The sequence below is a fragment of the Camelus bactrianus genome, chromosome 2 (genome assembly GCF_048773025.1).
Source record: "Camelus bactrianus isolate YW-2024 breed Bactrian camel chromosome 2, ASM4877302v1, whole genome shotgun sequence".
NCBI classification, from domain to species: Eukaryota; Metazoa; Chordata; class Mammalia; order Artiodactyla; family Camelidae; genus Camelus; species Camelus bactrianus.
Genome location: NC_133540.1, coordinates 74,353,406 through 74,381,180, shown reverse-complemented (window position 1 = coordinate 74,381,180; position 27,775 = coordinate 74,353,406). Strand labels below are relative to the sequence as shown.

Below are 27,775 nucleotides of genomic sequence, written 5' to 3'. Positions count from 1 at the left end.
AATTATAATAATATCTGATAGTTATTGAATGTGTACTCTGTGTATTTACTCAGGTAAGTATTATCTAGGTACTTAATGTGTATTAATACATGTCATCTCACAAACACCCTATGAAATATGACTATTACCATCCCATTTTACAGGTGAGGAAACTGAAACCGAGAGGTTCAGTAACTTGCCCAAAGTCACGTAGCTGGTAGGTGGCAGAGCAGGAATATTACCATGATCTTGAGCTGGTAAGCACTATGTTAGGCTGCTTCTCTGATATACACAATGTAGTACAGTGAGAATGGACACCCATTTAGGAAGGTCAGAGGACAAAAGACTTTGAAAAGCATGTTTCTAGAGCCTAAGACTGATTTTAAATTACTGAAAAATACAACTCTCTGAGCTTCCTATAAAGCAGAACCTTTACAAAAAACAACTTCTTGAAAATCACTTTTATAACAAATAAAGTTCTCTTTTCAGAATCATAGAATTTGGAACTAAGGGGAAAGACCCCTTGATAGTCATGATCATTACATCAATATCATCTTCAACATCACCATTATCATTGTTGCCATTGTCAAAATCATCATTATCCTAATCACTAGCATTTATTGTTTTACTTTATGTCAGAGAGTGTGTTCAGTTCCTTGAAGTTATGTGGTTACAAACTCTTTACTTTATAGATTAGTAAACTGAGGCCCAGTGAACTTAGGAGACTTGCTTAAGACTCTACTAACAGTCAGTGGTCAGCTGATTCTGTAATCATGCACAGCCCAGTGCACTTTCCTGTATACCAAGTTACATCCCCTACTAAACAGAATAGGCATCATCAACCAACATTTGGAGAATAGCGGTACGTTTTTCCATCTCCAACTATCTTAGTAACACTAATTTTCTCCAAAAATGCTTTGTCATTTCTTTGAAAACCTTCATCTTTCTTTTCCAGGGTGACATGTTGTCATTTCAGCTTGGTTACTTTTGATGCAATTTAATCTGATTTTGCTTGAAACCAGTTACTCTTCTTACATCTGTTTGATCATTCAGCAACTAACAGGCATTTTCTACAACTGCTGATATAAGAAAAACAGGAAAAAATACAGCTCACCTTATACACCCTGATTAATCTGAGCTGGGCATGAGTCACATATCTTGAATTTGGAAAATGTATATGTTTCCAGACTTCTCCCTTCTCTTTATTCCTAGGAAAGAGGCTGGAGACTCAGACACCAGCAGGGTAAGCCTGTGTACAAAGCTGCTTGTGGTGGTGCCCAGACAGAACTGGTTACAAAGGACAGGAGAGGCTGGAGGTCTTCCCAGCACATACCCTCCCCACAACTTCCAAGGGAAAAAACAGACTCTTAACTCTCAGTAACCCAACTATTCTATTAAGATAGATGAAACATTTAAATTGTAAAATTCAGGTCATGGTTTTCTTTGAATAGAAGTAAAAGTCTTTTTATTCAGAGTGAAAACTAAAACCTACCAAGATACATCTAAGTAATCCATGTCCTTCCCACCCATGGATCCCAACATGTTAATCAGACGTGTAGTTTCAGCATCAGGACCATTTGGTGTGTGGTGAGGTCACCTTGGACAGACTCCTTTGAAGAGAGAAGCTATCTGGAATGAGAAGAGAACTTGCTGGAAATGGTCAGATAAATAAAAGTAGATTATAGCCTATCTGCCAGGAACCACACTTTTTCCCCAGCCATTTTCAGGAAGAGCTAGAGAAGTAGATTGCAATGCCATTACGGGTCATTTTCTCTCCTGAGCTGCGCCACCCTATGCTCCTTTTTCATTCCAATTGCTGCATTTCTGGAGGATCATATTGTCATTTTTCTCCTCCCTGTCTAACACCGATCGCACTTCTGGGCTGTTGTTCTCACCGTTGATGGTGTTAATCTCCATAGGAACCAATGTGACTCACAGGGTCAATGTGTGCTTGGCAAGTCCTGTTACAATCATTGCCAGCATGTTAACAGCAATGGCAGCATAATCCATGGTGGTCACATTTTTGTTTTGTGAATTTTCGGGTGAGTCATGCAGCTTAAAGGCAACAGGCTCGGGAAATCTTAGCTTACCGAGCTTAGCACTTTGGAGTAAAACCTATCACAGCCACCTTCTACGCAAGCTGCATTCCAGCATCCCTCATTTCAGAAGCCATGGAGTCCACTACTTGCTAAGGAATGAGGCTTTCTTGGACTTTTCTATGTATCCATTGTCCTGGTTTGGGGTCATGCATTCTTTCTATGGATAATAAGAGTTATTTAATGGAGAAGATAGCAATGGTAATGGAAATAATCACTCTCGTTTTCATCAGAACAATCTCCTTTTTCTATTGCTGCTGCTGCTGCTGCTGCTGCTGCTGCTGCTGCTGCTGCTGCTGCTGCTGCTGCTGCTGCTGCTGCTGCTGTTTTCATGTGATAACATGAAATCTGCCCTGTGGTTTCCTACAAGATGACTCCAATGAAAGAAATCTGTTTGCTTAATTGAGAGGGTCTCACAAAGTCTGAGTGGCAAAGGCAAGTTAGAGATTACCTAACCACCACCCCCAATCAGGTAGAGGTGTCCAATAGATGTGTCCAGAATCTTTTGGTTTAGTGCAAAGCAGAGTCTTCCACTTCTTCCTAAGATGCACCATCCACTGGTGAACTGCTCTAATTATTATTAGAAAGCCTTTCCTTATACTTGAGCCAAACCTGTCCTCTGTTCCTTTCACCAACATATTATTATTCTGCTATCTGGGGAAAGACTAAAACTCACTCTTCCCTTTGTACTTCCATTTTATCTCTACCAGGATCTTCTAATAGCCAGCCCTTTCTGTCTCGACATTAGGACTTATCACATGTTTTTGGTGTGTCTATCTCTTCAACCAAGTGAGTTTCTGGAGGACAAAAAGCATGTGTCTTTGTGTAACAAGTACCTACATTTGATGACACCCATTCAAATACTTCACATTGGCTTTTATTTCTCCGAAGGTCATGCTAGTCCAGGCTAAACATTTCTAATTCCTTCAACTATTCCTCAAGTCAGCAAGCAGATACTGGCCTCTTGTTGCCTCCTCCCTCCAATAGGAGCACTAATGGGGTGAAAGAAGGCAGATTAGATTATATACTGTCTCTGCGACAAAAACTATTCTTTCAAATATCATGCTGTGTGGTGAAAGTATGAAGTAGTTCAAAAATTCTATAAAGGATTTTCTAGGTCCTTCAAACAGCCTTGAAATTATACAATAAATGAAAACTTTATAACAGGAAGAGATTGTAGACATCACCGCATCCAATCACTACCAAGGAGGATATGGGGACCCAAGAATCAAACTGAACTGCCGAAGGTCACAGAGCTTGTTACTATCAGAGCCAAGACTGGAAACTGTCTTCTTTTTCTCTCTATAGTGTTTTTTTACAACACACCACACTAACTCAAAGGGAGTATTATGCTAAGCACTTTGTAAGTTCCTGAATAGTTAACTGGGGATTTTAAACATGGAAAGTGCCTTCTTAAATCTTGGGACCTAAATGTTAGCACACTCTCTCCTTCTGATAGCATTTATGTGGAGAATGCCACCTCCTGTAGCATTTAAATATTCCAGCAGGGTTTTTTGGGTTTTTGTTTTTTTTTTTTTTTTCCAGCAGGGTTTTAAGGCTTACAGCTACTGCCTCTGGCAATCTTAGTTTTTTGGAGTTGTTTTGTTTTGTTTTGTTTTTATTGAAATTTAGTCAGTTAACAATGTTGTGTCAGTTTCTGGTGTACAGCACAATACTTCACTCATACAGAAACATACATATATTCGTTTTCATATTCTTTTTCACCATAGGTTACTACAAGATACTGAATATAGTTCCCTGTGCTACACAGTATGAAATTGTTTATCTATTTTGTGTATATTAGTTAGTATCCCCATTCAGTGTGACTGAAAGAAAGCTCTTGTTAACCCTGAAACCAGTACCTGCTAAGTTCCTACCAAGTCACTTTACCAAATTACAACAGAAACTTCTTTATTCAATGCAATCAGAAAAATTAAATATAAAAGTTGGGTCAAGCAGAAAACTCCTAATTTATCCCTTCCCTCACTGGTAACCTTAAGTTTGTTTTCTATGTCTATGAGTCTGTTTCTGTTTTGAAAATAAGTTCATTTGTCTTTTTTTTAGAGTCCACATACAAATGTTATCATATGGTACTTTCCCTTCTCTTTCTGGCTTACTTCACTTAGAAGAACATTCTCCAGATTCATTCTTGTTGCTGCAAATAGCATTATTTTATTATTTTATGGCTGAGTAGTATTCCATTGTATATATATATACCACAACTTCTCTATCCAGTCATCTGTCAATGGACATTTAGGTTGCCTCCATGTCTTGGCTATTGTAAATTATGCTGCTATGAACATTGGGGTGTATGCGTCTTTTTGAATTAAGGTTCTCTCTGGATATATGCCCAGAATTGGGATTGCTGGATCATAAGGTAAGTCTATTTTTCAGTTTTTTGAGGAATCTCCATACTGTTTTCCATAATGGCTGCACCAAACTACATTCCCAACAGTGTAGGAGGGCTCCCTTTTCTCCACAGCCTCTCCAGCGTTTATTGTTTGTGGACTTTTGAATGATGGCCATTCAGACTGCTGTGAGGTGATACCTCATTGTAGTTCTGATTTGCATTTCTCCGATAATTAGTGGTACTGAGCATTTTTTCATGTGCCTGTTGGCCCTTCATACATCTTCACTGGAGAATTGCTTGTTTAGGTCTTCTGCCCATTTCTGGTTTGGGTTGTTTGTTTTTTTTTTTTTCTTGTTAAGCTGTATGAGCTGTTTATATATTCTAGAGATTGAGCCCTGTCAGTCTCATCTTTTGCAAATATTTTCTCCCATTCCGTAGGTTGTCGTTTTGCTTTTCTTATGGTTTCCTTTGCTGTGCAAAAGCTTACCAAGTTTAATTAGGTCCCATTTGTTCATTTTTGCTTTTATTTCTGTTGCTTGGGTAGATTACCCTAGGAGAACATTGCTGAGATTTATGTCAGAGAATGTTTTGCCTATATTTTCTTCTAAGAGGTTTATAGTGTCTTCTCTTAGCAATCTTAGTTTTGATCCCAGAAAACAGAGATCATGCTGATATAGAATCTCCAGAACCTGACAGTCTTTCATCTTCATACTGATCATATGTCAGCACTTAGTACAGTACCTGGCAAATTAGACATTTAAATAATATTTGCTGACTGATTAATAACTTTGTAGTTATTCATTGTTGAATTCATGACTAAAGTTCAAACCCAGGCTAAATTCCCCTATCATTTGACCTATTTCCTATTTCTAGACCACATGCCCAATAATCAACTGATTTATGTTCATCATCATCATTAAATACTAATGTTTATACAAACAAAATATAGTTTGAAACTTAAATATGCTAAAAACAAAAAGTAAACATAGAAGACTATTCCAACTTGCAAATGTGTGGTGTTCCAAAAGATAGTATGTAAACTAGGGATGAGATCCTGAAACATGTATTTTAAAGAAGTAAAAGGAGGAAGAAAATGAAGAGAAAAGAAAAAGAAAAAGAAAATACTGTTTTCACTAAAAAGTGACTGGCAAAGTATTTCCTTTGTGTTGGTGAGGCATGTTATAAAGAACATGATAAAGGAAAAAAAAGGAAGAAACTGTTTGCATTTCTGGTTCTATGACCTTGGGTTAAATCAATTCCCAGGGCTGAAAAACAAGACACCATTTATTATGCTGTTTATATAGGGAACATCAGGCCCACTTCAGAATGCTGGGAATCCAAATCCCAGTTCTTAAAACAGCCACTTGCCAGGTAAGAAGGAAATTTGCTCCCCATTCAGTGTGACTGAAAGAAAGTTCTCATTAATCCTGAAGACAGTACCTGCTAACATTCCTACTCAGTCACTTTACCAAAGTACAAAAGAAACTTTCCTAATCAATGCAATCAGGAAAATTAAGTATAAAAGTTGGTTCAAGCAGAAAGCCATTTAAAAATACATACCTTAGGTATTTTACTTAAACTCCAAACATGCATGTATACATTGCCACTGCCTGAACTTCCTCAAAGTTCTTTTTGTATAAACCACTCCTAAAATGCCTCCTTTACAATTTGTAGCTTTGGTATCTTTAACATGCAAAACATTAAGACACTTGAAAAGCACTCTGACTGCATAAGTCTTCTTGATTTTTACAATGTTTTAATCATACTCCAGTTTTTCCAAAACATATCATCATTTTTCAAAGAAATAACTCTCATAATTTACCCATAAGATATATAACATATTTTAATAATATTGCATAATTACAAGTACAATAGACAGAAGTAGTTTTGGGAACAATAGATTTGCTAAGTATATAGCTCAACTTCTGAGAGCAGAAGGACCTGGGCAAACTAGAGAGTAACCTACTAACTAGAAGTGTCCAGTCAAGCATCTTATACAGAGGGCACAGAGAGTTCTGGTTCATCTGGTAAATCAGTTTTCAAAAGTTCCTACTATATTTATATCAATGATGAGCCTCATAGGACAGCATTTCTGATTGCTAACCCCTTCTTCCCAACTCTCCATTGACTGTACATTGATAACACTATCTGTATTCGTTTCCTAGGGCCGCCGTAACAAATTATCACGAACTGGGCTGCTTCAGCCAATAGAAATGTATGCTCTCACAGTTCTGGAGGCCAGAACTCAAGGTGTCAACAGGGCCATGCTCCCTCTGAAGGCTCTAGAAAAGAACCCATCCTTGCCTCTTCTGACATCTGGGCTCCCAGCAACCCTTAAGAGTTCCTTAGCTTGTGGCACCATAATTCCAACTCTGCCTCTGTCTTCACAAGGCTGTCTTCCTTCGGTGTTTGTCTGTGCATCTTCAAATGGCTTTCTTACAAGGACATCACTCAGTGGATTTAGGGCCCACCCTAAGACCATCTGGGTTCATTGTAACAACTAATTACATCTCCAAACAGACTATTTTCAAAAAAGTTCACATTTTTATGTTCCTGGGGAGGGGGTGTAAATTTTTGGTGGACACTGTTCAACCTGTTACATCACACTCTGACAAGTCCTCTCAACTCTAGGCCTCAAACATGCTATTTTTCTCTTCTAGAAACTTCCCTCCCTCATTCTATAACATGGTAAATTCTCACATTCTTCACTACTTAGCTCAAATATCACCTCCTCCTAACTGCAGTGCCCAGATGGGTTAGGTGCCCTTCCTGGCTGCTCCCTCAGAGCCCAGTCATTGCCTCCTTAATATTATACATTTCACTATTCTGACATTGCCTGTTTTCCTTTTCTGTCTCCACCATGATACCTACTTATTCAACAACTATGGAGGGAGCACTTCCTAAGTGCCTGCACTATGCTAGGGGCTAGGGAAACAATAAGGGCTAAGACACAAGTTCCTGCCTTTTTTTTTTTTTTTTTTTTGAGTAAAGGTAGATTTATTTAAAGCTACAAGAGAAAGGTCACAAGGTGTGGAGGTTGGGTGTTCAGATTAGAATAAAAAAATATGGAACGCTTCACAAATTTTTATGTCATTCTTGCATAGGGCCCATGCTAATCTTCCCTGTATCGTTCCAATTTTAGTATAGTGCTACCAAAGCGAGCACAAGTTCATGCTTTATGAAGGGTAGAATGTTTCAAGTATTTCAAGGTAAGGAGTATACATTTGATTTTGAATATCCAGAGCCCAGCATACTATCTCAGATGTACCTTAGGCACTCAATAAACATCAGTTGAGTGAATTAATGAGTAAAAATGTCTGAGGTCAAAGCAAATACTAGTGGGTAGGATGGGACAGCTGGAGGATACAAATTTTTCGCCTGCAATAAAATTTTTCAGGGACTCAAGACACAATAAGAAAATGCACTGCCTCCTTTTTACTTAAACTATTCAAGCAAAAATCCATTCATAGGAAGTTGGTTACATGGTTTCTAAAGTACTTTCCAATTCTAAGATTTCTTTTATTCTCTGATAGATTAAATGATGGAGAGATCATTTATTTCTCAATTTTTTTCTTTTTTCCTAAAGAGATTAAAACAGTAGAACTGCTGCCAGCCTGGGTCTCTGAATGACTAACTGGAGGAGAGGCTCCTTGGTCACTATCAACTACCATTAGTGAATAAAAATCAAATTTCTATTGTGTTTGAACCACTATACATTTGGGATACAACAGTTAGCACATCCTAAATATTATAACTACTATCTTATCCATTTTATACATGAGGGAACCTGAGCTCAAAGAGCACAAGCTTAAGGTCAGGACTAGTGGTAAATGTTAACGCAGAGATCTGAAACCCTTGTCTAATTCCAAACTCTGAGCTATTGATCTTTATACTCTCTTGCCTCCCCGACTGTCAAAAGCTACATATTTACACTTATGAGATGATTTCCAGTCTGACTTACTGGAGAATATTGACTGCAACTACTAATTAGAGGTTTAAAGTTGTACTGTTTTCAGTTATACTTAGTTTAGTTTTTATGCATCCAAAGTTGATAAATGCTTTCAGAAATCATAACTTTAATTCACAGTTACAAAGTTGTCCTGTAGCAAGTCCTTTGAAATCAGATGTGCACAGTAATGAGACATGAAAAGTGGCATGCGGAAATAAATTAATATTTCTTTTGACAGACACAAAAATGAGTTGCATCACTTCTGAATGAAATCCATAAAAAATTCAAGTACAGATGAACCATTGTCAAAGGGCTGTAGATTTTGGTTTCACATGCACTAGGAAAAAAATCAAAGATTTCCCAAGTGAAAATGCAAAGTCAGGATGAAGATTTCATGAAAGATCTTATCAGAAATTATTTCAGAGATTTTGCTTTTCTAAGCATCTTAAAATGTAAGATCACATTCCAGACAATGATGGGCTTTGTCCTAAATTTGTGACTCTATGGTTTTTCCATACAAATTGCATATGATGTGCCCATGTGGAAACTAATTTGCGTTGTCTGCAAAAATAGTATTATCAATTCATATGGAAGACTTAAGGAGCCTTTCATTATCTGTGTAGGTTCTCACATCTTTAATGTAGTATAAGTCACAGAATTGCTGAATTTTGAAAAAAGACAGTAATAAAAAAATAATGTTGGCTAACAAAGTCTACCATAGTGATGGATAGGAAGAGCATTGCTCAAATCTCTTTAATTCACTGTACGAGTTTTATTGTGTGCCCATTTCTGATGGTCTTTAGATACACAATTGAACACTGCTCTTCAGAGAATTTTCCTCTTTTTTGCTTCATTTTATTCTCTTGCTTCTTAAATAAGTTAATTTACTGCTGAGACTTACATGCATCGCATTCCAACCTGAAATACAGTAAATGTGAAAAAAAAAAAATGGAACCACTGAATGGCAGATGGAGATTATAGGTTCTTTTAGGTAAAAGTTGGGGAAGGAATTGTCTTTTTATTCTTTTATATTTAAAAGGGTGCTACAGCTTTGGAACATATTTCCAGATGCAAAATTAACATCATAGAGAAACACCAGGTTCACAGTTTTTATATTTAATGCCAACTCTTCTGTATGCTGTGAGTAGCCGTACCTTTTAGCATTTAAGAGATAAAGCTCTGCGTTAAATTTTCCAATTATTACCTGTCTGGTACAGTTGCAACAGGACCATATCAAGTATTTGAGTTTTACTAGGGAAACGTAATTACAGTTTGAAAAATAGTAGAAAATGCATTCCTATCACATCCTTAGTGGCAGTTTATATGCTAAAAAGAAAAACGCTTAGGGCCTAATTCATAAGAGCTTTATGCTTCATTTACATTTTTCTGTGCAGTTTACTTGGAAAAGAGCATAATGCATGTTTTTCAAGTAAAATATGCCATTTTGGAATTCATTCAACTTGCTTTCCATTGTCCTCATTGAGGGCCAACTGTTCTTTTCTACAATCCTGAAGGGCACTAGTAAATGGAGTGGGTGGAAAGCCCTCAATATTAACTAGAAGAAATGCCTAAAACCGTTGTACAGATTATTTAGAAAATTTACAGCAGTCTCCAGCAGTCAAGCCTTGGAAAGCTCATTGTGTTTTTACTATGCAGACTGTTTTCCAAGCCCTTTGTATAGGATATTGAACAAATTACATGACAATACAGATATTTTTTGAGGGCTGCTTAGAATTCACAACAAGATTTTGACCATTTCCTGGCTAATCTAAGTTCTCTGACTTAGTTCAGTGTTTCTCAAATTTTCATTTCTTAAAATGTGGCCTCTAGGTTAGCAAGTATCGGAATCAACTGACATTCTTGCTAAAAATGATTTCTTAGGCTCTATAACAGTGTTTCAAAATTTTTGAATGGAGACCTGTAATTTTAATTTTACAAGTTGTTCAGATGATTCTTACACAAATCTCAGGATTTAAAACCTCATGATTGAGTTTTGGACTAAAACAATCAACAGGGAGTTCACTTTTAGGTAGAGTCACACACTCTTGTTCAATGATCAATGATTTGTTAAACCAAGTTTATTAGCTGGTGTAAGATCAATGTGGAGGAGGCCAAAATCACATTTGCAAGAGACAGCAATTTGATCCCAAGAACTAAGTCATAACCCATGAGGGTCTAATCTATGACCCTCAGTCTTTCCTGCTTCTGCTGGTTTTCAGGCTCTCCGAAATTACACAAAGAAAAGGCCAGGCAAAAAACATTTCTCACATTGTTCACTGACACACTGGAAAATGAATATTGCAGACAATCAACCAGCTATTTATTCTACACACTATCAAAACCACAGGGCCAATTTTCTTCACCAATGAATTCACTGAATTTACAGAGTGGTTTTGGCCTCACGATGAGACCACCATAGCCTGTTATCAGAGAAAATTTGGGAGTTGGCTCCACCGTTTAGAGTAACGATTTTAATACATTCAGTGGAAGAAAGCCATAGACCTTGACAAATTTTGCTAAGTCTACTCCAACTTAAAGCTGAACGCTTAATACTTCCTAACTGATTGATAAAAGAAAAACCTATGTAGTAGGAATCCCTAAGTGTCACCGACATCTGATTTGCCTCTCCTTCCTGGCACAGAGGAAGATGATACTTCATTGCCCAGGTAAGCAGAAATATGTGTCACTTCCTGGACAAAACATTTAATTGCCAGTATGGACTTCCCAGCCCAGTCCCTCCCTGCTACAATGACCAGGGAGATCTGTGTTCCTTAGGGTGCAGTCACAGGGTGATGCACATTCATCATCCCAGACCACTGAGTCACCCCAGAGTCACCTGGATTTGCAGTTCACCTTTGTAAGCAAGAAGCAAAAATTTCTTCTGTTAAGCCACTGAGATATGGGAGTTGTTCATTAACACAGCATAACTTTTCCTACCCTGGTTAACATAACATAACACAGCCTGGTATATTAAGGCTAACATATCTACACGTTAACCTCAGCAAAAAGAACCCAATAGACTGATATCTGGCAGAAAAGTCTTGATGACCAAACAGCTCCTTTTCAAAGAACACTTCATCTTCACGTTCACTGAAAGAATATCAGTCTCCAGGTGGCAATGAAATATTCTGAAACCTTTTCTGGGTCTAGGAAGGCTTTTGGGATCCAACTCAGAAGAGATTAAGAGGATCCAATGAGATCACGTATGCTAAAGTGTTCTGTTTACTGCACAAAGCCATACAAAGAGGAATCGGCTTGACAAAGAGCCTGTTTAGACTGTACTTAAGTTCTCACATTGTAAAGTGAGCACTCCATCATCCTGCTTTCCATTGGAGGGTTTTTTGTTTTGATATTTAAAAGAGAATAAAATTTGCTGGATAAAAGGGGATCCACATGTTATGAAATCAGAGTTGTACTTCCTGTTTTGCCACTATTATCTACATTTGTAGCCATGCATTTTCTTCAAGATATGTCTATTAAGCACTGGCTGACAGCACGATGGGAAGTGCTGTGAGAGGCAGAAAAGAAGAGGAAGTATCCTTTATGGGCCTCCAGTTTCATCATCTGTGCAATACAGTTAACAGCTTCTAATCTCCCTCATGTTTCTACCCAGAAAAATCTGAGCAAGAGTGCTATCATTTCTACTAAGTGCTATCTTTAGAAGGGGGTCTGATAACAATGGTGTTTGGTCAGAATCTTGAATATTCAATTTTTATCCCTGGAAATTTCTTTGAATGAGGTAGCTTTTCTTTAGAAAAGTGGTAGGGATTAATTAAGTATAGATACCTGGATAAGGAAAGAGTTAATATAAGTATTAAAATCCTTAACTCACCATTACAGCTCTAAAAAAAGAGAGAAAAGACTTTTCTAGGCTTTTCTAAGAAAGAAAGACCATTATGCTGTTTTCTTCTGTATCAGTTTGCCTTAAATGGGTGCTGTTTCCTAAGCTTAATAAGGGTCCTATTCCTTCTTTACCCTTACAGTCCATTATTGTGGGGGTTGCTTTGAGACGTCACCGCAAACATCTGTAAGAGATGATAGGAGCTCTCGTCATTCTGAGATGTAGATTTTAGCCATCTAAAATTACCCAAATGAAACAGATGTTGCAAATGTGAGTCCTTATTAGAATGTTTTCTTCTCATTACCCAGCAGAAAGCTGTGTTCCTCACATTCCAGTCACATTCCAGTCACACATAGAGGGCCGCCTAAAAAAGCTTGGGCTGAGCCTGCTGCCCATGTCTCTTTCTGCAGGACCTCTGGGCACCCAAGGACCTCTGGTTTGCATCACTGACATAATACAAAAAGCCATACCAGAAGCAGCCAATGAAGACCCAAGAACAGGACTGCCAGGTCCACTCAGTACCCAGCCCCCCATCATATGTTACTCAACGTAAATCTGCAACCATTGTAACCAGGAGGCTAGTGACACATGAGGCTGTTTAATGAAAAATTGGGGGAAATTGACCCTTTAAGCATGCTATTAGCACTATATGATTGGCATTCATATAATGGAACTTTCTTCTGTTTGTGGTGAGTAGATCTCTTTATAATACAAAAAAGGGGGGGAGAGAAAAAGGAAAAAGCTATCTGGAGACATATTCTGATAAATGATCCATACCATTTCCCTTCCTCCTTTCTGTATCCTCCTGGCATGTATGTTTCATATTCCAGAATTAATTCACTCAATAAATACTGAATGCTTACTGTGTGCTGGGCATTATTCTGGTTACTGAGGAAACAGCAGTGGAAAACACAAAGTCCCAGTTCCCATTGAGCTAATACTCTAGTGGGAGACAGGCAATTGTAAAAATAGATATATAGTATAATGTTGGGGATACACATGCTTAGAACAAAATAAAGCAGGATAAAGGGAAAGAGAATGAAAATGGCTCCAATTTTCTGTAGAATAATAAGGACAAGCCTCACTGAAGAGGTGATCTGGAAGAGAAAAAGAAATGAATGAAGTGAGGGAATGAACCATGGGAAAACCTGGGATGAGAGTTCTGGGCAGCAGGAACAGCAGGTGAAAGGACCTGAAGGTGGGAGCAAGCTTGGTGTTTGAGGGACAGCAAAGCTATGAAGGCAGCTGGAGCAGAAGGATAAGGAGAGTTACAGAACATGAAGCCAGAGATACCTTTCCACATCGGCTTGTGCCACTAGGAGGACTTTGGATTTTGTTCTACATGTGATGAGAAGCTATTGGAAGGTCTGAGCAGGTGAATATATGATCTGGTTTTTTAAAGGTCATTCTGGCTGCTATTTAGGAATAGTCTGATGGGGCAAAGCTACAGAGACTAATTGGGAAAGAGAAAGAAATCAGAGTTCTGTTACTGACGGTGTGTGGGGATCACAAATCTCATCCACCTTCTCAGATTCCCATCACTGCCTACTTCTTTCTTTCTGGAGGTTGATACCCACCTATACCAGCTAGCCCCTCCACTTTAGAACTTAGAGAAATTGGGGCCAGAGGTTGTCTAGGTCCTTCATGAAGGACAGTCCAAGCCTGGATTAAACATGTAAAGATTTTACAGGGGGAATGCCTATGTGAAAGGAGATAGAGGGAGCTGGAGAGGGTGAGGAGAGCTGTCAGACAACAATGTAAGTCTGACACTGAGTGAAGGAGACAGGAGAGGGTTGAGTGAAAGCCTCCTAGAATGCCATGCAGTCCACCAAATGTTCGACAAAGTATCAGTTCTTGAGCCAGAGCTGGCCAATAAAGGAGTCCTGTGCCTACCAAGATGGGATCTGTATTAGTATCCCTGCCAAATTCAGTCATTGAAAGGGAGCAGTCTACAGGAAGCACTGACTAGTACAAAGACAGGATAGATTCCAAAGCTCAGCAGTTGACGGCCTCAGTGAAGGACAGACCCCCTTTAGTAGGACATAGGCCGGCACATTATCAAAGCTGCCACAAAAGGTTAATAGAGAAAATGAAGGGTCAAGGGATAACTTTTTTTTTTTTAAGGATGGCAGATGTCCCAGTACAGAGGGTCATAATGAAGCAGAAGAGGGAAGGGAAAATGGCAGAAGCAAGAGTGATTCAACTATGGTAATGCGGTAGAATTGTGTGATTCACTGCCTATACATGAAGAAGAAAACATGAAGTGTTTATTGTAATGTTTAAAAAGTGGACCCCTCAAACTTAATTTTCTACACACATGTCATATACATCTATCCATATTTTCATGTACCTCACTGATCGTGACATAAGCATGCTCACCTGGCTGGTACAGCAGTGGCAAGCAGGGGCAGCTGTATCGAAGACCACTATACCCAAGGGACTGAGCTGCTCCCATTCACTCACATCCAAACTCACTTTGATATATCAGCGGGTACCTTCAAGTTGCCTTGAAAGGAGATATTACCCACATGTGCCTAGAAAGAATTGGGTAAAGAGTAAAAAGTTATTGCTGGTCATTGTTCAGATTTAATGTGAGAATCTGGTGCACTTTTAAAAGGTAGGTATGGAGGTTTGGCTCCAGCATCAGCATTTTTTTAACTCTCCAGTGATTATAATGTGTAGCCAGGATCAAGAACCAGTGTGCTAAAAGAGTGAAGGAAAGGAAACAATTTATTCCAAATAGAGAAGTGGATCATATTTTTTATGATACACTTGAGTTGGGTCTTAAAGTAGGATTTCAGTCTAGAAAATGAAGCAAAAGAGGGTCCTAATGTTGAAAGAAAAACATGACAATTAAAAAAAACACAACACTCCAAGAAAGGAACATGAATGGTAAGCTTAGCAAATGCTGAGTGTTCCTTGAGGTTAAGACACCAAGCGCAAGAAGGGGTATAATGAAAGGTAAGTGCAGAGAGGGGTCAGATTATCAATGAGAGGTTCAATCTATAAGGCCAAGTAACCTTTCGCAAAGTCACAAAATTAAACACCAACTAGAATTCTGACCCTATGAAATCATGGGGAATCTTATCCAGATAATCTTTCATCTAATAAAATCATGTCATGTCTCACTGTCTCACTAATTCAACATGTGAAGAGATTTTTTTAATAGCTCTTCACTTTGAATCATTTTCCTAAATATTCCTAACTGAACTGAATTGGAGTAACACATCAGGAATAAATGGGGTCAATAATCCTGTAGGCAAAGTATCTGTAAGTGCAACAATGCAACAGACTTTATCAATTATTGTTAAAATGTGTGCTTCTGGCTTATCTATACTGACTTTAAGTCATCAAGGAAAAAAATATGAAAACACCAATTTTAAAATATACATATTTCTGTGTCCTCATATGCTTTTTCAGCTCCACTGAAGAGCAACCATGGTTCAGGTAATACCAACCTGGGAAAATCTACAATTTATATACATACCTTTAGAATGATTTTGAGTCTCTGCATAGAATTTATCTTCCTATTTAAAATTTTTCTTCAATTAATATTAAAATTAGTTTGCATTTTTCCTGAATATATATCATAAATGGCATGGAGAATGCAGACTGGCAACACCCCTATGCCAAATGGAGGGTCATCTTGCTATTTCCACTTCCCCAGTCAATCTACAAAATAAGTATTTCACAGGTGGATAAAATCAGAGCTGATCATATATGATGGACCAGGAGGACTGTGTTCTATCTTCATAACCCAGAATAAGAAGAAAAGAAAGGGCTCAGATTTCTTTGCAAAATATTTAGATTCAAAAGAACCAACAGAATTTCTCTGAACAGTTTAACATGCAGTACTGATGCATGGAAGGCACTTTACATCCCCAAATCAAAGCTCTGGGTAGAATGAAAAAGAGTTCCACTCTGAGCTCAGTTATTTGTGGATACTATGAAAACAGGAGCTCAATGTCCTGCTTTCATAACGTGTCTAAAAGCGCTGATACTGTTTCTAATATTATTCATTAACTAAGAACATACAAAGATTAATACAAAGGCCTGACTTGAAAATGGACTTGCTATCTGAGAGGGAACGGAAATGCACTCGAAGAGACACTGACACCTTAGGATTTTGTGGGAAGTGATAACGCCTAAAAGAAGAAAATCAGCTCCAGCTTTCATGCTTTATTTTTGTCAAACAGGTTTTCAGGTTGACACTACTGGACATTGGCAGATTGCTCCTTTCTGCTGCCTCCCACCTTTACCCTTTAGTATGTTCCACCTCCTTCCCTTGGGTCTGAATCTGGTTTGCCTCGCTGAGACCAGGGCCATTGAACAGGGAATGGGACTAATTCTGCCTCAGTATGCACCCAGAATGGCACTATCATCTCCATATGGGACAAAGCATCAGAATCACCAGAGAAAGAAGGCCAAGGGAAGCAGAACTGGGCAAGCAAGAAAAACTATTTCTTTCTCTTTCTTTAACTTCTCCACAACAAAAGCCACTTTCCTTCAATATCTAGAGCTTTGTCTAATATTTTCTGTTGCTTGCATTTCTCAAAAGGTAAATTTAGTTCTCTTATCTCTGGCTCCCTTCCACTCTCCTCTCCCCAGGTAAGATGGAGATCAAAGATCTTTCTTTCTTTCTCTCTCTCTCCTTCTTTTTTAAACATGGAAAGATGAACCAAACAGAGCTTAGAGGTCCATTAAAATCCCCAGCAGCCCACTGAGTCAATAACATACAAAGCAACTTTGATTTATGTGTGGCCTGAAATGCTGCCTTGGAAAAACAATGTGTATTTTCAGAATAAATATATTTAAAAAATACATTCTGGTTGATACATCTTAACCATCTTTATTGATGTCTATAAGCAACACATATGCCAAAAGAGATAGACAAGTTGAAAAGACCAACCAGTTGGGAAGAGGTACTTCACAATACTGGAATGGATACAGGACTTAGTAACCAAACATTATAATTTTGGCTTTATTACCATTCCCTTGATTAGAATCTTTTCGTATTAAGGTAAACAAAGTGCTTTGTCTCACAGAAATCTTTTTATTTTTATTAATTTGAAACTATGTTTCAAAAGCTTTGGATCCTGTAAATTTATCTTTGAAATTATCAGTCCTGTCATGAAACTAATTTTTATTATATTAGGCCATAAAAGATGGCCTACTAGTTTTTCTGGGCCCCTTGGAACATAAGAGGTGGAAAATGATGGGGACATTGGGAAGGCATGCATTAAGTGCTCTGGGGCATCAACTCATAGCACCAGGCCCAGAAGACCTAAAAGAATACACTTGTCCACCAGAGATCCTACCTAATGACTCCCAAGGAGTAGTTTACACGGCCTAGGATTTATTTTAGAAAAATCCTACAGCCAGGTGCCTCTTCTCATGGACTCCTAGAAATCCATGGATATGTTTTTGGAAAATCTTTAGCTGTTATGATTATGTACTGCATGTTTTCTTTTCAGTGATCTTTCAAAAACAGTATGAGAAAATTCTGGATTATCTGGGTGCCCCTTACAATTGAGGGGATAACCTAAGTGGGGATAACCTTAAGTGGCGGCAGTTAACTTTCAATGCAAGGCTTCTCAAACCTCCTGAGGTCCACATGTGGATGGTACTAGGCAAGCTCAGGTGTGGGTGCCATGGATGTGGTCAAAAGCTGAGAATCAACAGACAGCATTTCTCTTCCTATTCTTCAGTCTTGGTAAGTTCCAAACTAACAGGTTTCCTCTTCAAAACATTCTTTCAAGGCCAGTGAGGATATCTCTTGTATTCCATGATCAAAAATCAAGGCAAATGTTTCTTAATTAATCTGCTTCCATACTGCACATTAAGCGCAGAGCAAGATCCTTTGGCACTTCATTCCTGGTTCTTCATTTTTATCCCCCATTTCAGGTGTGCTCTGTCACTGGCATTGACTAGACCACAGCTCTCAGACTGGCACAGCCAGACCCTGTGCTTCAGGAGGTATTGAGAAATCCTTGCTAGTGCCTAGAAAAAACTCAGAAGAGACTCGGGCTATCAGATAACGTCCCAGTGATGCGTACCAGTTATCAGTATTCAGAGACTGTGGAATGAAATTCCAGTCAGAGCAAATTCACCCTGACTTATGAATTTTCTGGAGGTTATTAGGATGAACCAAACTGGGAAGAAGTGATTGAAAAAAAGCTTCTAATATCCCTCCACCAGAATAAAATGCGTAAGCCAGCTGAAAACAGGGAGTTGATTTCCCAGACGATTCCTTGGATTGATTTAGATGCAGGCATCTCACATCTCATACAGTTCTGATTAATATCCACTTTATCTCCCTCTGTTGCTCACTTTCTCACAGATGAATTAAATAATGCCTACCTGTGCCACCCCAAGTCCTGCAGGAGCACAACCTGATTGCTCAGAAGTGGTCTATTATGGTGAGCATGGAAAGCAATCATAATAAATTACCACTTTTAACTCCATCACACACACACACACACACACACCCCAACGCATCCTCCCCCTTCCCACTGCAGCCTCACAGCAGCCCTCATGACTCAATAGGCCAATTAAGTAACGTGATATAAACATGCAGGTTGAAAATGAGCCATCTCTCCTCAGAGCTGCCTGCAAATCGAACAGCGCTTTATTTCATTTGCAGTCGGGGCAATTAACCCAGATACTGTCAATATCAGACACTTTTGTGACCTTCAACACTGCAGGTAAAACCACTCTTTCCTGACCCTCCTCGTTCCCTTTCTCCCCTCTGCCAACTCTTCCTGTCTTAGCTGTTACACATTCCCGCTAGGTATTTCTCTTTAACCAAATCAGCTCTTTGATGCATGTCTCTCTCACTGCTTTCTCTGTTTCTGACTTCCATGAGATATTCAGAAGGAGAGCTGAGGCAATGCTGCTTCCAAGAAAGGAAGAAAGAGAAAAGGAGGTGCTGTATTGTCTTCTAATCACCAGCTCAATCAGAAATTTGGCAGCCTGGAAATGTCATGCATAATATATGGAGCAAGCGCTTTTAAAAGTGGATTATGAGGATTTTTTTTTTCTGATATAAAGCCAGGCGATTTTATGCTGATGCTGCTAAATGAAATAATCCTTTCTTTGGTCTTTCCCTGAGGGCCATTTTCATATTATTTTATGTTATGTGTTTTTCTTCTCTTCATGGGTTTCTTTCTCTCATATTTATTTAAAAGATACACATCCTCAAAACTTTTTTGTAATATTTTTGTACGTTTTCCTGTCATTTCCATGAATGCATTGAGAATTCATTCATTTTCTTTCTCCAGCTGCTGTTTTGGTGGACTAATAACGTTGCTGTTAAAAATCTCCCTGGATCAAAGAAGATGTGCTGAGACTTAGAAACAGAAAGAATAAAGTTAACTGCAACTGAAAATAGCTGAGTGTCGTTATATCTCAGGGAGTATAGTAAATGTGATTAAAATCACTATGTTGAAGAAATAGACCTTAGATACCATTTAGTCCAACCCACTCATTTGCACATAAATCCACTAAGTTATAAGGTCTTTGTACACTGGTCTAGTATTCACCACACAGTGAATCCATCAACAAGGCCCCTCACGCTACCTTCAAAGTGTAATCCAAATCCACATAACTGTCACCACCTCCTCTGCTACCCATCCTGCCCAAGTCATTGTTTCTTACCTGAATGGCTGCAGTAGCTTAATACTTCGTCTCCCTGCTCCTATATTTGTTCCCAAGTTAATTATTCTCTTATAGCAACCATATGGATCCTCTAAAAGTGTAAGTCAGATCATGTTATTGTCCTACTCAAAACCCTTCAATGTCTTGCCATCACACAATCCAAAGTCTTTTCCATTAATCAAAAGACCCTACATCACCTGGCCCCGGCTGCCCCTCTGATTCCATTACCTTCCTTTCCCCACCTTCTTCACACTGTTCCTTAAACCCACAGAGCATACTCCCTACTTGGGCCTTGACTCATAAAGCTCCCATATAGAAAGTTCTTTCCATAGATCGTCTCATGGCTCACTCCCTTATTTCATTCAGATCTCTGCTCAAACGTCACCTGCTCAAGAGAAGCCTTCTCTGACTCCCCTGTTAACAGCCACTTACTTCACTCACAACTTTCAATTGTCTTTCTTCCTTTTCCCAGCTCAGTTGTTGTCATAGGACTTTTATCTCTAATCCACATTCAGTTATATATTTTTATATTTACTTACTTATGTATTGACTGCATCCCTCACTGTAAAGCAGGTAAATATGGTCTTTGCCTCTTTCATGCAGCGTTGTATTTCCAGAAGAGCGAAATCAGGCAGGAAGTCCCAGACCTCAGACCTGTGGCCCGGTTACAGTTTTCTGTATTATCAGGATCTAGGAAGGAAAAGTAAAGAACGTCTGTTCTTCCTTCTGTGGTTTATGAAATATCCAATTTGGAGTGTTTGAGGTCTGGTATGAGGCAACCAAGGATCTAATTTGGACCAATTTGAAATATTAAAGGACAAAACAAGATGTCCTGGGAATAAGGTCAAATATTCTAGCAGCAAACTCTCTCTTTGTAAGATCCCTCTAGCGTGACATGTTGTTTATGGAAACAGGGTAGGTATTTGTAATTTTGAAAATTATAAAAATCTTTGTTAAAGTTTGACCAGGGGCACTGCTCGACTTTCATGTTGAGTAAGTGACAGAAAAGATCTCTAAGGCCACAGAGGGGTTAAAAGTAGAGGCCAAAAGTATGTGCTCTGGAGCCAATCTGTCTTGACCCAAATCCTGGCTCAGTCACTTACATGCTGTGATGGTTAATTTTATGTGTCAACCTGACTGGCCCATGGGGCACCCAGACATTTGGTCAAACATTATACTGGATGTGTCTATGAAGGTGTTTTTGCGTGAAATTGCCATTAGAATCAGTAGACCGAGTAAAGGATATTGCTCTCCCTACTGTAGTGGGCCTCATTCAATCAGCTGAAGGCCTGAATAGAACAAAAAGTCCGGCCCTCCCAGGAGTAAGAATTTCTCCTGCCTGATATTATTCAAACTGGAATATTTGTTTTTCCCAGCCTTTGGACTTGAACTGAAATATAAGCTCTTCCTGGGTCTTGAGCCTGCCAGCCTTCAGACTAGAATTTACACCACCAGTTCCCCAAGGTCTCCAGCTTGCTGGCTAAAGAGTTTGAGACTTGTCAGCCTCCATAATCACATGAGGAAATTCCTTATATTAAATCTCTTTATACATATGTCCTATTGATTCTGTTTCTCTGGAGAACACTGACTAACACACATGTTGTTGGGATCTTTGATCATATTACTTAACTTTTCTGTCTCTGTCTATAAATGGCAATAATTTACAGCATCTATCATAGAGAATTGTTATAAAGCATAAATAAGTTACTACATATGAATTGTTTTAGTAGTCTCTACACATAGTAAGCATTATGTCAGCTATTATAATCATTTTGCCATCCAGGAGATTTTTTTAAGAATAGTGTTTTCCTATGAGCATTTTGTCCTGTATACAGTTTATAGAAGAGGTACAGTAATTTCTGTCTTGATGCAGTTTCCCTTACTCTAGGACCCTGGAAGATATGCTGGAACATGAGATACCCATTAACAAAATAATCCCTTTCATCTTTACCTCAATATCTGCAACAACAGAAATATCTCCCATATAATTAATTAGACTTTGTAAACCAAATAAAAAAGTATTGGGCCAAGGTTTAAAAAGGTGTTTCCTAAGCAACAAGAGAGTTTAAGGTTGGTATTCAAAGTGCACTTTACAGGTAAGGAAGCTGGAAAAAGAATACTGCCATAACCAAGGTCACACGAAAGGGAGGACTGCTAACTCTCCAGCCCACTGTTTAACTCGCTGAATCCATACAGAGACAAGCCAAATCTCTCTTCTAATGTACTTGATCTCTGATACTTTGAAGCCGCTAGACTCCCATGTTCACTCTGAACAAAGATTCATCTTACACTACTTCAACCTCCCCAGGCCAGTCTGGACTTACGGTTTAATTAAATCCTTGGAGCTGCATTTTTGAAGGAGCTATTATCTTTAAGTGATTCTGGTGTATGAGCACATAGGAAAGGAGGAGGGAGAGGGAAAGAAGACAGCAAGAGGTGAGAGAGGTAAGAAAGATAGAGTACAAATCAAGTATCTTTGATCTCAGTTGATTAGTTACACATTTTTGTCAGAAGTAATTGAAAGACACAAGGAGAATGTGAATTACCCACGGAAAGTGACAGTGTGTGGTAGGTACATAGCCTCTCTCCATTACCTATGTCAATGGTAGAACCAAAGTGCTGACACTGCATCATGGTTTTCAAAAGGCAATTTTGGACATGACATAAAACAGTTTTTCACCCTTACAATTTACATTTAGATGCTGCAGAAATAAGTTATGGAAGCAAATCTAAGTTGAGTTTACAGTTTCAATCAAAATTTCTCTTTTCTTACGATGTTTATTATTCATCATATACAATGCCATTACACAGTGAGAAGATTTTCAAGAATAGTGTTTTTGCATTGCCCAGTTTGCCACAGGCATGGTTAAATCAGGGGTATCGTTCCTTCTGCAAAATAAAAATTAAGTATTCTTTAGCTTTCAAAGAGTGATTTTGGATGAACAAATATTTGGGGGGTTCAGAAAATGATCAAAGCTAGTAAACGTCTTCTCTTTCCCAGATATTTTTATTCCTGAAGCATAGAAACAAGGAAATGGCACCTTTCCATGCAAATAGAATGGCCTCAGGCTTTTCTTTGCAATATTTATGATCAAATTATATTTTTTAATGTCTTTGGAACTCTAGAAACAATTGGAACTACATGATTAGCTGACAGTGCTATGTTTTTATTATACACAATAAATCTAGGTGTAAATTTCATTTCAATATTATATCCTCTGAGGTTGTTAGCCACTTGATCTTTAAATTTGCACATTTGGTACAATCTAATTCAACAAATGGTAATTGCCTGCTATAGATTGGGTACTGTGTTAGGCACTGTGGTGGTTAAAAATGAGAATACAGTCCCTGTACCTAATGAACTCACAAGTTAGTTAGGGGATAGGCTTCTAAAAGAGACAGAATAAGGGCACAGACTAAATCAAAATGCAGAATAAGATAGCATCATGAAGACATATACAAGGTGCTAGGTAAAGTTCAAATGTTTCTCCCTCAACCCCTTGGATCCCAACTTCTTCAAAGTCAGGCTACCAATCTTCTATCATCTTGTTCATCCTCCCTGTTGTACTTATGTGCAGACCCGCAGGTTAATTCTCTTCATCCCTTAAAGAGGCAGCACCTGACTCACTGTAACTCTCCACAACTACTCTTGGTGATTTCAGTGTCTACTTGGATTTCCTTCCACTATCTTGGCTTTTTAGTTTCATTGCTTTCTTAACTACAATGATCTGATCTTCCAACCACCCCATTTCAGCTTCCCTCTTTTCTACACACAATCATTACAAATGACTGCACTGCTTCCGCTGGCTCAGTTCCAAGCATCCCACTCTCTGAGCTCCATCTGCTAACCTCCTGGCTCACTCCCTCTGGTACCCTAACTCCAGCAATCTATTGAACTCATCCATGTTTTCACCTTCCCTCCCCACCCTAGCCTAGATTCCACAACCCATCGTTATTATCACTGTACTGCACATGCCCTACCCTACCCTACCCCCAACACTGATAATTGCAAACACCACTCCAAAGCTGCACTTGAATCACAGGCACCAAAGCCACTGAGTAGGTGAATACATAATTATGCTGATTCGCCCTGCTTCAAACGTATGACTACAAACTCTACTGCCTCCTGACATGCATATTCTATTTCTCTAATCTGTTGTCAGTCTCCCACTCTCCAGAAGAACATTCGTATCTTCTTTTCTCTCTCAAACTCCCAACATCTCTCCTGCTATCTTTTCTCTCAATTACGACCTGATTTCTTATTCGCTGAGAAAACAGAGGCAGTCAGAAGAGAGTCACATCTTCCTACAGCCACAAGCCTGCCTGCATCTGTACCCATATACTCTTCCTTCCCTCCTGTTCAAATGGATGAACTGTTTACACTCCTATCAGAGGCCAACTCCTTGACTTGTACTTTGGATCTCTTCTGCTCTTGCTCTTGAGAAGATTTTGCACACCCTCTCTCCAATATCTTCAAGTTTTCCCTCTGGGTTATTCTCATCAGTATACAAACATATGATAATATCACTTATCTTTTAGAATATTCCTCCCCAGATTTCAGATTATCCTCCAACCACCACTTCTTTGCTCTCCCTTATAGCAAATCTCATTTTTTTTAAGTTGTTTATACCTGCAGTGGCAAATTCCTCTCTGCCAATTCTCTCTTGATTCAGACTTTGTCTCCACCATTTCAGTGTACCTGCTTTTAATCTCCACCATAACAATAGTCATATCTCAACTCTCATCTAACCTCTTATAGTGGCAGCATATTACAGGGCTTATTATTACTTATTCATTGAAATACTTTTTTCACTTGGCAACCAGGCTGAGTATCCAACTATTAACTGACAACTTCATAGTTGCTACTTCCAGCCATGACCCCTCCCCAAGTTCTAGCTTTGTGTCTCCAACTGCCAAGAAGACACTGCCACTTAGATGGACAACAGCATCTCAAATCTAACATATACAGCAATTACACTAATTTTTCCCTCTTACCTGTTTCTCCTACAGTTAGCCCCTCTCCAAAAAAAAAAAAAAATCAATTTCATCTGTCCAGTTGCTCTTGCCAAAAAGTTTGAAATCATCTTTGACCCTCTTGTTCTTCCCTCCTACATCCAACCTAAGAGCAAATCTTGTTGGTGCCACTTTAAAAATACAGCCAAATACAGGCACTTCCTATAACCTATACTATTACCCTAGTCTAAGTCATCATCTAGATTTTTGCAATCACCTTTTAATCAGACTGCCTGCTTTTACCCTTAACTCCTATATTTCTTTCCTCACAGAGCCACGAGAGTAATTTTTTTTAATGTTAGTCATTTCAGATCATTTCTCTACTCAAAATATTCCAGGATATCCATATCTCTTTCAGAATAAAAGCCAGAGTTTTTTCAAGACCCATCAGTCCCACATGAGCTGGTCCTCACAAAATCTCTGAGATCACTTCCTATGACTCTTTCCCAGCTCCCTCTGCTCCATGCAACTGCAAGAGGGCTACAAAATTTAGTCTTCCAAGTTCCTGGAAGGAGAAGAGAACCATCCATAAGTACCGCCAATCTTTCCAAAATGTCCAAGACTAACAGGGCAGCATGGGGCACCAGATCATTGTGCACAATGTGACATGGACCAGGACGCAAGGCTTGGTCCAGAGGTGGCTGCTGCTGATACTGTCACCATCACTACTCTGTAACCTTCCCTTCTCACATCTAATCATTCCTCAAGTCTTACAGGTTCTACCTTCTTAAACATTGATGTGTTGGGCAATATTGGGTCCTTTTCTCCATTACTGCTACCACTACCCTCTACCTTTAGCCTTTTACCACTCTCATTTGGAAATCTGTAGTCTCCTACCTGGTCTCCCCACTCTCTGTCTTCCATTGTATCTCCCATCTCAAAGAGATATTTCCTGATCATCTAACCCAAATACTCTCTTTACCCCAGCCACCTTCTCATGCTCTGTTCTTTTTTTTTCCAGATCCCCTGCCACTATCTGAAGTTGTAAGTATATCTGTCCACTTGTCCCCACCTCTGTTTCTACCACCATAAACATAAAAAGGCACTGGAATGTGAGCTCCCTGAGATTAGGGAGTTGACTAATCAGAGCTTTAGCTCCAGCTCCTGGAAGAGTGTCTAGCACAAGGCAGATCCTTAATGTATATTTGTAGAATAAATAAATTTTCCATCATGAAGCCCAAGTGATCTTTCTAAAACAACTCTGACCACATAATTTCCCAACTTAACACGCTCCAGTGACTCCTTATTGTACTTCCAAATAAAATTTCTGCTCCTTAGGAAATTCCTCAGACCCTCCATGAGTATCTCTGCTTATTTTCTAGTGGCACAGACTATAATCCCCTTATTCTCAAGGGGTTTTCTCCCACCGGGGAGTTTGTAACTGGTTTTCCCTCTGAGTAAAGTACTTTTCAAAGGCAACCACTCCCTTTACCTGGTTCACTCCAATTTATTCTTCAGAATTCAAGTCAGACAGTGCCTCCTCTAAGGGTTAGAGCCCCTCCTATGTACTGTGCTACACAGGTCACTGTGTTAGTCTCTAGGTTACAACTAGTAGCTGTGATAGACACCAGGTTAAAACCAGGTGCTGGGCCAGATACCAGGTTACAACTGTAAATATGACCTATCCATGTTGTGGTGTCACAATTAGTTCTAAAATCTAACTCCCAAATCTAGCTTAAAGCATTTTTCATATAGAATATTATTATTGTTGTTGTTATTTTTATTATTACTCCTACCATAGTTATGCTTATTTTATCCAATGGCTTTAATCATCCAGAATGGCCTGAAAACTCAGAAGTAAGCAAACAAGGACTTGGAGTAGCCAAAGTGGTGTCACAAAGCTAATATACTTTATTTACAATCTGCCCCCCAGGTTCTCTCTCAGAACCTCATTACAGTACAATGTACTCTTATTTAAAATACACTTCAAAGAACTTTCACTATTTGATTCCCCAGCCCACAGCTGATAGAATCCACCATTCAACAAGTATTTTATTAAGTGCTTACTACACACAAGACATTGTGCTAAATTGTGGGAACTAGAAGAAAGTCTTTTTAAAAAGTCACCACTCCAGGGGTAACTGGGCACCCTCTGTACTCTCTACTCAAGTTCCTGTGAACCTAAAACTGCTCTAACAAAGTTTATTAGTTAAAAAAAATTTTAAGTCCTCACTCCCGTCATTACCACCACCTGCTTTATTAAAGAAGTACTGAAGTACCCCAAATACAATGACAAATAGAGGCAAATACACAATGAAAGCAAGAAATGAAAACTGACTTTTTCAACTAAAGGATACAGGGGGAAGAAAGGAAAATCAGGAATAACAACTTAATAAACATAGTAGTTTAGAGTTACTTATTGGAGATGAAAAACCCTACATACCTAAACCTTTCATATAGGACAATGGGAAGATAAGAGCTGAGAGCTGAACTTTCATCTTGGTCTCTATTTGCCCAGCTGTGCAGTCTTCAGAAAGTCATGCCAGCTCTCTGGGCCTCATTCTCTTCCTGTCTACTAGGATGGAGTTGAATCAGATGGTCTTCATCAAGGCCCACCACACTCTAAAATCCTATGATTCTATGTTCAAACTTCTGACCTTAAGCCAACAAAATAAAGGTAAAATATATTCAGTATACTCTGATATAAAATGAAGGCAGGGATAGGTATCATATATTTTAGAAGAGTTTATAGAAATGGTAAATTTTTAAGTTTGCAAGGTAGCAAGATAAGTTTCAGTTATCTGGAAAATCCACTTATGTGGAACACTGCTATCCCCCCATATTGCTAGATAAGTGAGAATTTCAGCGTTATTTAAACAGCCCAGCATGGGCTGACTATGTTAGTATTAGGCCAAAGAAACAGAGAAACCTACGGGGGATTCCCCTTTCTC

At 38.8% G+C, this 27,775-nt stretch overlaps 1 long non-coding RNA gene and 1 other non-coding gene across 2 annotated transcripts in view; both read right to left on the bottom strand.

Moving 5' to 3' along the window:
* The window catches only part of LOC141579382 (uncharacterized), a 536,825-nt gene that overhangs the window by 390,438 nt on the left and 118,612 nt on the right, over window positions 1-27,775 (bottom strand). The window contains exon 2 of the long non-coding RNA XR_012510599.1: window positions 20,411-20,561. This is a non-coding gene — a long non-coding RNA (uncharacterized LOC141579382). The remainder of the gene's footprint in view (window positions 1-20,410; window positions 20,562-27,775) is intronic.
* Window positions 7,485-7,589, bottom strand: LOC123612006 (U6 spliceosomal RNA). The gene has a single exon (XR_006719147.2). It is a non-coding gene; the product is annotated as a U6 spliceosomal RNA (small nuclear RNA).